Source organism: Camelus ferus, chromosome 17, assembly GCF_009834535.1.
Source record: "Camelus ferus isolate YT-003-E chromosome 17, BCGSAC_Cfer_1.0, whole genome shotgun sequence".
NCBI lineage: Eukaryota > Metazoa > Chordata > Mammalia > Artiodactyla > Camelidae > Camelus > Camelus ferus.
Genome location: NC_045712.1, coordinates 210,510 through 222,496, shown reverse-complemented (window position 1 = coordinate 222,496; position 11,987 = coordinate 210,510).

Here is an 11,987-nt window from a genome sequence, read left to right as displayed (position 1 = left end):
GACACGAGGGTGAATACGGTGTTCCCCACTGGGGGAAACAAAGGAGGAGTAAGCCAAGGATGCAGAAAAGTATAATATTAAAAAAAAAAATAGAAATAAACAGGAAGGTTCCAGCAAGGATTTCAGGGAGGAGAAGCGTCTGAGCTGGGTCCTGGCAGGTGGAGGGCTTCAGGAGGGGAGGCGGGAGGCCGCGCAGCTGTGTCTCGTGGGCGTGTCATTGAGCGCACCTGGGCCGCTGGCGGGCAGGACACAGGGCCAGAAAGGTCAATAGGACGAGCCCTTGTGCCAGAGGAAGGATGTTTTCTCTGTGATTTTATGATCTTCATTGTAAGATACGTACAAAGTCCTCTAACCTGTTTGTAAGAAATGTACTTTCCTCGTCTGTAAAATAGAACAGTAATCATTGCTCCCATCATGTGTTTGTTGTGTTAAATAAAATCATAGAAACTTTGAGAATTGTGACTGTGAACACAGCCTTGTTTTACTAACACACTAGACTTGACACAACGTTGCATTTTTTTTTTTTGCCTGTTATTTTTTCATAATGTTTTCATTAGATAGGCATTGGTTTTCATGTGGAATATTTTTATTTAGTTATTTCCATATTTTGAAAAATTACATTTGGGTTATTGAGTTACTTTATCTTATAGGTGAAAAATTATATGAAATAAAAATTTTAGAAGAAACACATAAGAAATGAGTCATCTGCAGAAAAGATTACAGTAGTGTGCTGAAAATCATGAGCTTCTGGGTAACGATGCAGTTCAGCTTAAGGAAGCAAGAGAAGAAACTGAGAAGCTCAGACCTGAGGTGATAGATCGCTCCAGAATGTGCTCCTGTAGGTGAACGCTGTTTGCTGTAACAGTCAGCTCTTAGCCCTGTGTCACTGAACCAGGGCTCTAAATTCTGTTAATTAAAACAGCTGATTTGGGTTTGGTTTGCTTTTCTTTGTGTAGTCTGTTTTAGATTAGACTGAGAATACAGTCCACTGTCCATATCTAGGGGCTCCCTATCCAACAGATTCAACCAACTGTGGATTGAAAATATTCGGGGAAAAGCAGAAAGTTCCAAAAAATAACACTTGAATTTGCCACACACCAGTAACTACTTATATAGCATTCACATTGCCTTAGATACCATGAGTAATCTAGAGATGATTTAAAGTACACAGGAGGATGCATGTAAGTTCCATGCAAGTCCTATGCCATTTTATATAAGAGGCTTCAGCATCCATGGATGTTGGCATCTGGGGGGTCCTGGAACCTCTGAATGCTGCCTGTACCACACTCCCCCGGTCTCTCTCCTCCAGCCCTGCCAGACTGCTTTCTGATTCTTGAACAGGCCAAACTCACTGCACTTCACGTTTGGCCCCTAGAAATACCCATTACTTTCTGAGCATGGCTCTGCTTCAATAGGAAGGGCTGCATTGCCACTAGAGAAGACAGTATGGAGGTTTCTTAAAAAACTAAAAATAAACTTATGATCCAGCCTTCCCACTCCCGGGCATATATCAGGAGAACTCTTAATTCGAAAAGACACATGCACGTCAATGTTCACAGCAGCACTATTTATAATAGCCAGGACATGGAAACAATGCAAATGTCCATCGACAGGTGACTGGATAAAGAAGTAGTGCTATATTTATACACTGGAATACCACTCGGCTATTAAAAAGAACAAAATGATGCCATTTGCAGCAGCATGGATGGACTTGGAGGTAGTCATTCTGAGTGAAGTAAGCCAGAAAAAGAAAAATGCCATACGATATCACTTATATGTGGAATCTAAAAAAAGACGCACATGAACTTAACTACAAAAGAGAAACAGACCCACAGACATTGGGAAACAAACTTTTAGTTACCAGGGAGAGAAGGGGATGGGAAGGGATAAATTTGGGAATTCGAAAATTGCCCCTCTTTGGGAGTGATGGAAATGTTAGCTATCTTGATTGTGGTGATGGGTTTCTGGGTGTAGACATCTATCAAATTCATCAAATAGTACATGTGAAATATGTGTAATTTACTGAACAGGAATCACCACAATAAAGTTGTTTTTAAAAAGAAAAGATTGGCGGCATTGTGTCCTCCGTTTTTATGTGTCTTCAGTGAGTGGGTCTTCAAGTTTCTGGTCTGCCATATTTTTTGAACCAGAAGTGCCTTCCTTCCCTTTCCTTTGATAAACTGTCAGTGGGTGGCATTTATTCCCGTGGCTTCAACCGCTCTCTGTCCACTGATTAACTGTCAAATCTTTTCCAGCATGGACATCTCAGTTTAGTCCCAGAAATACACTTATAATTGACAAGTAGATATTCCCACTTGATTAGCCCATAAAAATCTCAAGCTCTGTATGTTTGAATTTACACTCGCTCAGAACTAGGTTTACTTCTTCAAACAATGGCATCACTATCCCATCTGTATTCCGTGCCATACATCTGGGAGTTTTCCTTTACTTTTCCACTCCCTCACCCCCGTCAGTACTACAATTCTATTCCTTAATGTCCCCAAACTAAGACCCTGCTCCTCGCTCCCCACTGCATTAATTCACACCCCTTGCTAGTCTCCCCAGTTCTGTTCTTTAGAGTGAACAATCCACTTTGCTCACTTTTAATGACTAACATTTGTCACTCTCCTCCTTAAAACCCCAAAGAATTCCACACTGCGTATGTGAGGAAGTCCACGCTCCCTGATTTAAAATTACACCTTCTCATCACCTAGTTGCTGCTTTTTTTCAGCCTCAGCTTCCGTTAGTTCCCCACAGCCTCTAGCCTCACTGACCTTCCTTCCCTAAGTGCAAAGTGCTCTTAGACATGACCAGGCGTCTGCACGAGACACGCAAGCTGCTGAGAATCCCGTCCCCACCTCGCACTCTCCTGGTCTAGAGATTTGCTGGCATCCTTCAGATGTCAGTGCAGGAGGCATTTCCTTTCTGACACCTTCCCTACCTTCTAGAACCCTGCCCCAGGCAGTGCAAGGGCCCCTCTGAACATACAGTATACATGATGCCAAGTGACTCTTACCACATTGTTTTGAAAACCTATTTAAATTTGTCTCTTCCACGACACACTGTGATCTCCTTGAGGGATGGGGGGCTGTGTGGTGTTTGTCTAGACAGCTAATGTCTGGCACAGACCCCGGGCCATCGGAAACAGTCTGCTGAATCATCAAGAAGAACTGTCGTCTTTGCGACGTAAGAAAGACTACATGATCTCTGATCTTACACCATCCGGCAAGGGTCCAAATAATTTCACATAGAACTACACAGGCAAAGTATGTGCATTCTTTTCCTCTTTGTGAGCCCTAGATCATAGGCATCCTGGAATGTAGGTGTCACTTGAAGCTCTCCGTCCCCTGGGCTTCCACGTCCAGATTCAACATACTCTGTAGAAGTCAGAGAGATACGTGTACATCACCCTGTCTCAGAGGAAATGGCGCTTCAGCCTGACCAAGTTTAATGTCCATGTGAAGCCCGGAAATGTTCCAAATTGAAGCCTGAAGAAACATTTCCCATCTCTCCTTCCAGTCTGTCTGCCATCTGCATCCCAAATCCCCACCGTTCACCTGCATCTGACCAACTTCTATCTAGAAACCTCATTCTCTGTGGGACACTTGGATGAGAACTAATTGCAGCAGTAATGAAAATGGTCCCATGACCATAGACTCTGCACAACAAGGATGCTTTGACCGGAGGCCTCAGCCGTGGCCTGCAGGGTCTGTTCACGTGTTCTGCCTGGCTTCCCTGCAGACGTTCTGCAGAAAATCAAGCCTGTAGTTAAAGTCATAGAAGGCCCAAGAAACCCAGAAAAATAAAGAGCCAGATTCATCTCCTTGGGAACATTTCTGAAAACCATCCACTAATGGGAAGAAGAGATTTTTAAGAGGTTCGTTTCAGAGCAGATGATGTCCAACTGCAGGTGGGTCAGGCTTGTCATTGTTGCTCACTAGTTGGCTTTCTGCTGCTTCTAACACGCCTCTGTTTAGAGAAGTGGTCTGAGTCGTCCCTCAGAGCAGAAAGGTGAGCTGGGCCGGCGACAGCCAAGCTCCGCTGCTGTGTAGTGACCCGCTGAGAAGGAAGGGATGGCCCAGGGCTTCCTCTGACTCTCCCTCAGTTATAAACTCTCTGAAGGAATAATGGAATAAAAAATCTTAATTCAATATGGTATTGTCAAAGTATAAAAGTAATCGGCTTTGGAGGGGAGGGTATAGTTCAAGGGGTAGAGTACGTGCCGGTTTCAGTTCCCAGTACCTCAATGTAAAACAATAATAAGAAAAAAATTTTTAAAGAAAAAGAACAAAGAAAAGAGATCTCAAACAACCCAACTTTAAAAAGAAAAAAGTTTTTAAAAAAGTAATCAGATTGGTCTTTTGCTAGATGAGGAGTTTGGGATTAACAGATACACACTACTATGTATAAAATAAATAACCATTAACTCCCAGGTTCTTAATAACCTAGTTCAACCTGAATCCTTTGTCTTTTCTCCTCTAGGAAACCTGTGGAACCCTCTTTAATTCTCACCTTATAAAAGCATTCATTTAAAGGTGGTTTGAAAGTTACTGGTTAAACCTGTCATTTGTGGTTCCATGAATATAGGTCTAGTAAGAAAGATAGACAATAAACCAGTCAGTAAATAAATATATTATGTACTGCCAGGTACTAATAATTGCCACAAAGAAACATAAAGCATATTAGGAGAGAAAATGATTGAATAGGAAATATGTGCATCCTATTTTAAATACTGTGGTCAGATAAGTCCTCTCTGAAGGTAAAATAATTTGAACAAAGTCCTGAATGAAGTAAGAGAATAAGCCACGTAGGTAACAGACAAGAAAAGCCTCCCAGGCCGGGAGAAGTGTAAGTACGAGACTTGGAGTTACAAACACAGCTGTCCTGGTGGGGACCATCTGGGCGGTGAAGATGGGCTGGAGCAGAACGGTGAGAACTGAGGCTGCAGAGACGGGTGAGGGACAGGATCACACAGGGCCTTGGTAGGGACTCTGGATTTCCTTCTGAATACAATGGAAAATCACGACAGTATTTTGTACAGGGCAGCAACTTGATCTGATTCATCCTTTAATAAGACCATTGTGGGTGATGTATTGGGAATAAAAAATGGGAGCAGGGCAAGGTAAGCTGATGGGAAGCCAGTGGGAAGAGTGCTGCTGACCTGGAGAGAGACACCGAGGTTGGGCTCGATGACGGTGGGAGATGGGCTGAAAGGGGGACACGACTTGACAGTAACAGTCACAGGTCTTGGTGCTGGATTTGGACACAGACACAGAGTGGTTCAGGGTGATGGGTATGTGATATCTGGGGCTGAGTCACAGTTTGTGTCCAGGGCTCTGACAGGAGAAGAAAGTTGGGACGTTGATGTCGGTAAGAAGGGTTGGTGGGTGTTGAATTCCCCGTAGAGCTGCGTCTCTGTTTCTCTGTAGATGAAGTCAGCAGAGCAGGGATGGGTGTTCCTACTTCTGCAGAGAATTGCATGTCCTCCTAATCGGTAACTTTGAGAGGCCGACCTGCCCATCCAATTGCAACATCTTGAACCTGCTTCTTTCTATCTAGGAGGAGGTTTGCAACTAAGATGCCAATCAAAAATTCCCGTGTCCAGAGTCAGAGCTGTGTGCCTTTGGGATGATCTCAGAGCTGCCTCCACAGAGGCTCGGTGTGCTCTCTCTCCCTCAGAGAACACAGTTCCCCTTCAGCCTGGTGGGTCTTAGCAGAGAAGGTTTCACAAATAGCCCCTCTCAGGCCCTGGGGACCAACCTCCCTCCGGGCCAAGCTCTGAAAGCAAGCATGAGGTCCAGGCAAAGGAGCTGGCCATGTGCGACCTTGGGGAGTGGCTTTCTCCAGGGAGCCATCTGGAAGATTACATGAAGACAGTCTACAAAAGGATGAGAGGGTTGATGGTGTAAATGGATTTTAATTTTTGCTCTGAATCTGATTCTGTCCTTCCGTTTTGTTAAGGAAGTGTTCTTAGGCTAGCCATGATTCTCCTTTGTCTTTCTTTTTATTTGGTCATCCAAGAGGTTTAGATAGGATATTTGTTTTAGGGTAAGAACCTTTAAAAACATCCTTGCAAATAGCATTCTTATTGGGCATTTGGACAAGACAACCAGTAAATTCTCCCAGCTCTATTGAACCCCCTTGTTCCTCCAGGGAGTCTCCAAAGGTATACATGTTCCAAATCTGACCCAAAACCAATGAGCCTTTTTTTTTTTTTAATCACTTCACCATGGACAAAAGATGTCACTAAAGAAGGTGAGAAAAGAGCAGGTCCCCATCATCCAGAGTCCCTCCCAAAGAGCCCACAGAAATAAAGAGGAGATGAACGAGAGAAACGGTTTATTTATACACACACAGGAGCCAACCAGAAAAGTAACTACCATGTTAAATAGTGAAAGTTAAAGGCTTTGTTATCAACCTAACTTAATAGGGCAAAGGGAGAGGAGAGAATTGGCTTCCATGACAGGTTTTCTTCTACATCTATTGAACCTCAGGTATCTTCAGCTTAAAGAGCTTTTGTATCAACCGTGGGTTCCATCTGGCTTTCCATTCCTCGAAATTTGTTCTTCTTTTTCAAGAGTCACTCATCTGTTCGGAGCCCCTGGATTTTCCACGTGAATTTTAGATTGATTGTCAATTCCTGCAAAACATCACCTGGGACTTGGGTAGGCATTCTTTGAATCCTTAGATCTATTTGTGGACTATTGTCATCTTAGTAGAACGAAGCCTTCTGCTCCATGAATATGGGATTATTTTCTGTGAATGTAGGTCTTAAATTCTCTCAACAGAATCTCTCGTCTATTGTGGTCTTCAGTGTCCAAGTCTGGTACTTCTTCCTCACCTCTATTGGATGCTGCTTCAGAACAGACACGACCTCCTGGAGAACATCCACTGCCACGGAGCTGACATGGAACTGAGTCCTGAGAGGTCTTTGTTCTTTAAGGATTCTTAACTCCTGTAGAATTCATATTTTACTCTCATAAATGCTTATTGTCCTCATAATAAATCTTTTAAAAATAGAATTAATGTACTTTAATTACTCCATAGATGAGTAATGAATGGGTCACACTAACATAGGACTTTAATCCTTTTAGAATTAGTGGAGCAATACAGACACATTACAAAACATTGAAATGTTGCTTAAAAGAGAAGAGAAGAGATTTGTAAGTCCCATGCACGGAGGTGACTGTCATGAACGGTTTGGTGCTCACCTCTCAGTCTTTGTGTCTCTCAGTCTGTCTCTCTCAATCTGTCTCTCACACACTCACAATCAGATTCACTTACATCTATGTTGTTTTCACACGTATGTGGTCGTGCAGATGGGACCCGGATGCAGAGTTGGGTTCACATGCATCCACCCTAAGGCCTCCATTGACATCAGGTAGAGAACAGACACCCACTTTTTCAAATGCACAGCATTCATTCATCCACGTGAACCAGAATGAATGGACCCCATCCCCTCTCCATCAAACTTAGTGTTGCTTTAATTCCGACTGTTTCAACTAGTGCTGTGATGAACACCCTTGAAAAGACATCTTTGAATAGTTGTGCAAGGACTTAGGTGAGATCAGCTCTGAGGATCAGCACTGCTGGGGAAGGGATGCACCTGTGGCCCTTTGATGCGTCCTGCACCCTGTTCTCCCGGAGAGGAGCGTCAGTTCTCTCTTCCCTCCAGGGGATCTGCTGGAGCCTCTGCCTGCTCACGTTGTCACCAGAGCTGGTTGTCACCTGACTAAAGACCTGCCAGTGTGATGGTAACCAATGCTGTCTCTGCAATGTGTCCGTCGGCCTGTGTCCTCACCTGTGGGTCCAGCATCTCTAACACACAGACCACCTGTACTGCCTTTCATTGGAACTGCCTGTGTCTGTTCTGTTTCTGTTTAGAACACTGGGTTTTGAGAGGTTTTTGGACCACAGGGATGTGAAAACTTTCTCCAATCTTGGGTTTTGAGGAACGCTTCTTCCAGGTTGTGGCTTGTCTTTCCAGCTGTTTTTCTGGGCTTTTGCTTGTTTTTTGATTTGTTTGGTTTTGCTTTTGCCACAGGAAGAGGTAAGCATCTCCCTTCTGTTTTCTGGCTGTGGCGTCACAGGGGGAACAGCAGTGTCTACCCTGAGATTTTGCACAGAGTTACTAAAAGGGCTTCATTTTGTACATCACATCTTTAGCCCACCTGGATTTCCCTTTCAAGTAATAAAAATGCTATTTCAAGTAAAAATAAAAAAGTCACCAGTCCCAGCTTAAAACATGTGGGCAGGCACAAAAAGCCACCTTTCATAGTTTCATTTACAGGGAACACCCAGGAGCGGTAAAGACAGACAGAGAGAAAGAGGACTCGGGTTTGTCAGGGGCTGGGGGAGGGAGAAAGTGGAGTGCGTGCTCTGGATCCAGGGTTTCACTTTGAGGAAAGAAATAGTGTGAAACTAGATGGTAGTGATGGTCTCACATCATGTGAATGCACCTAATGCTCATGAACTGCACAATTTAAAAGGGAAAAAGTCTATATTTTATTAAAAGAAACTTAAAAAAGAAAAATAAAGGATGCCATAAACAATGTGAAACAAACAAACTAAACTAAGGAAAAACCAAACACAAACATCTTCAGGGGAAGGGAAGTCAAGTTCGGGTGTGGCGGGGACTGACGGTGGGATTTTGGAGAAGGTGTGTGTGGGCGCAGAGGGGGCTCAGCCCCAGGGGGTGCTGACGCCTGAACTGGTTCTCCGTTGCTCAGTGGTCCAGGTGCAGGAGCTTCAGGAGAAACAGGAGCAGCAGGAGGGAGCTCAGGGTCTCCTGCTGGATCCAGATCGTCCTTTTTTTGGTCTCTGGCATCTTCCCCTGCCCCTGCCTGCTCTGTAACTGTTGGAAGTGGAGAGAGCTTTCAGTCTAGTGGAAGAGCTCATGCTGTGAGAGAAGAAAAATTGACCCACGTGCCTCCCTTTCCATGTGCCTCTTCAAGGACAGAAATCTTCCCAGAGCTTTCTAGACAGCTCCCGCCCAGCAAGTGCCCACAGGATGTGTTCTGTGGCTGAATTCTTCCAGACAGGTGGTCTGAGGCCAGTCTTTGCTCTGGTGCCAGCAGCAGCCTCTGGGGATGCCTCCCTGTGTGTCCCAGCCCTCGGCCCTCCCTCACCTACACACAGGCACTGGCCCCTCCCTTCTCACCTTTGGGCTCTGCCTCGGGAAGCTCCTGGTCCTCCACCTGACTCCCAAGGAGGTGGGCACGGTGCTCCAGGTAGGAACTGGGGGTGCTGAGCTGCCCATCAGCCCCAGGGAGGACCCTGGGGAGAGGCCTGGGTGGTGTCTGGGCAGAAGGCCACGGTGGTAGGGAGCCCTCCACATCCAGACTCACCCGGGCCTGCGCTGGCCCTCAGATGTGTGGCGCATCAGCCCCTCACTCAGGGAGGTGGCATGGGTGTCCTCATCCACCGATTCCTGCAGTGTCCAGCTCTGTAATGACAGTGACCGGCAGCCGGCCCGGCCCGGCCCGGAGGTCTCAGAGCCCTGCCCGGCCAGGACCACCCCTGCTTCTGCCCACTCGACCCTCTGCTGCCAGATCAGACTGGGACATTTATCAGCTCAGACAGTCACCCGGGAGGGAAGAGACACACCCGAAGGGCATGGGCTCCACCTCGGGTAGCAGGGCCCTGCCCCAGCTCTCCACATCCCAGCCAGCTAGCTGTGACCCGGGTTGTGGATGTGACCGGCCCCCCAGGACTCTGACCCTTCCTCAGCCTGCTCTTGCTTGAGGCAGGACGCCCCCAACATTACTGCCCCACCTCCACCAGCCAGGAAGGGGATGTGGGGCTACCCGGGGGATCTGAGTGGTGGCCCGGCCTGGGCAGGCCTGCCCTGGGGCTCCCTGTGTTACCTTTGGGTCTCTCTGGCCAAAAAGCCAGAGGCGCCTGGGGTGAGAGCTGACCCAGCACCGGCACCTCTGGCCCAGCCCCTCGCTGCAGGCTTTCCGGTGGCCGTGGCCTAGGGGTGTTGGACGCAGAAGAACACCTCTGAGTTGAGCTGAGTTGACCAACCAGGTGAGCTGAGTAGGGGCTTCTCTACAGAGTGGGTGCCTGGTGACCTAGGTTCCAAGTTCTGTTGGGCTGTATTGCCAGGGAAGTGAGGTCACTTCCTGGGGTCCCCTTCCCCAAGCCTCCTCCTTACACAAAGCTCCCCAAGGGCCTTTCTGGGCTGAAGATGGCTCACTTCCCACCCCATGCCATGTCCACACACAGTGACACCAACTCGGCCCCTCCTATAGCCCTGGGGAGGCCTGGATGCAGCCAGGGCCACAACTCTGAGGACACAGCTGGGTTCAGACCCAGCTCCCCCCCAGCAGTGCTGTCACCCTGGACAAGCCACCTGCCTCTCAGGGTCTCCCCAATCCCCCATCGGCACAGTGGGGGTCATTCTGGCCCCTGCTTCCTGGGGAAGACATCCTGTCTCTAGACCCATTAACACCTAGCGCACCTATCACCCCCATGGGCTGGCATCACAGGGAGCTCAGTGCACAAACTCAGCAAGGGTAGGACCCCACAGAGGGCTGGCGGTGTGCAGAGCACATGCCACACAGGCCGGGGTCTGCCCTGGGCTCTGGGGAAAGTCACCCTCCTTGCCGCCTACTTCCCAGCTACCTGTCAGCGTGTTGAAATTAATTACAACTTTGACATTGTCCGCTCTGGCATACAACCTCCTAGGTCATTGTGTCCTGTTCAGATCCAGGCCCAGTGTCTCATCTCAGCCTCTGTGGTGGGCTGCCCCACAGTGTCTCCCTGCTTGTTTGCCTTCTGGTCACACGTCCTTGTGTGATCCCCACACCCTCCCCTGGAGGGTGGATGGACATTGAGCCCGGGTTCTGACATGCAGACTGACTTACAAAAATGTGCATGAGTTCCACTCATTCCCAGCTCCAGTGTTCATTCTCTCTCTCTTTGTCTCTCAGTGCCTCTCTCTCTGCCTTGTCTCTCTCTCTGTTTCTCTCTCTCCCTCTGCCTCTCTGTGTTTCAGTCTGTCTCTTTTCTGTATGTATATGTATATACGTTTATGTGTATATGTGTGTACTTATGTGTGTGTAATGTTAGGGCCCAGGGCAAGTCACTTCTTAAAATGCCTTGATGACGTATTGATTCATTTGAATTCATGTTACTGAAGAAAAAACATCTTTGAAAGCTGTGCAAGCACTTTGGTGGGATCAGCTCTAAGGCTCAGCACTGCTGGGGAAGGGACGCACCTGTGGCCCTTTGATGTGTCCTGTACCCTGTTCTCCCAGAGAGGAGTGGCCATTTTCTCTTCCTTCCAGGGGACCTCCTGGGGCCTCTGCCTGCTCACGTTGTCACCAGAGCTGGCTGTCACCAGGCTAAAGGCCTGCCAGTGTGACAGTGACCAGTGCTGCCTCCACAGTGTGTCCGTCTGCCTGTGTCCTCACCTGAGAGGTCGAGCATCTCTAGCACACACTGGCCACCTGCACTGCCTCTCGTTGGAACTGCCTGTGTGTGTTCTGTTTCTTTTCAGAACACTGGGTTTTGAGAGGTTTTTGGACCACAGGGATGTGAAGCCTTTCTCCAACCTTGGGTCTTAGGAACACTTTTTCCAGGTTGTGTTTTGTCTTTCCAGCTGCTTTTCTTAGCCTTTGTTTTTTGTTTCTTTTTGGTTTTATTTTGCCACAGGAAGAGTGAAGCATCTCCCTTCTGGCTCTGGCTTCACACTTAGAACAGCAGTGCCTACCCTGAGATGATGTACAGAGTTACTAAAAGGGCTTCATTTAGTACGTCTCATCTTTAATCCATCTGGATTTTCCTCTCAAAATACAAAAATGCTAATTTATGTAAAACAAAAAAATTCACCAGTCCCTGCTTAAGATATGTGGGCAGACAAAAAAAGCCACCTTTTATATGATTTCATTGATAGGGAACCTCCAGGATAGGTAAAGACACACAGAGAGAAAGGGGATTAGGGCTTGTCATGGGCTGCGGAAGGGAGGACGTGGGGTGTGCTT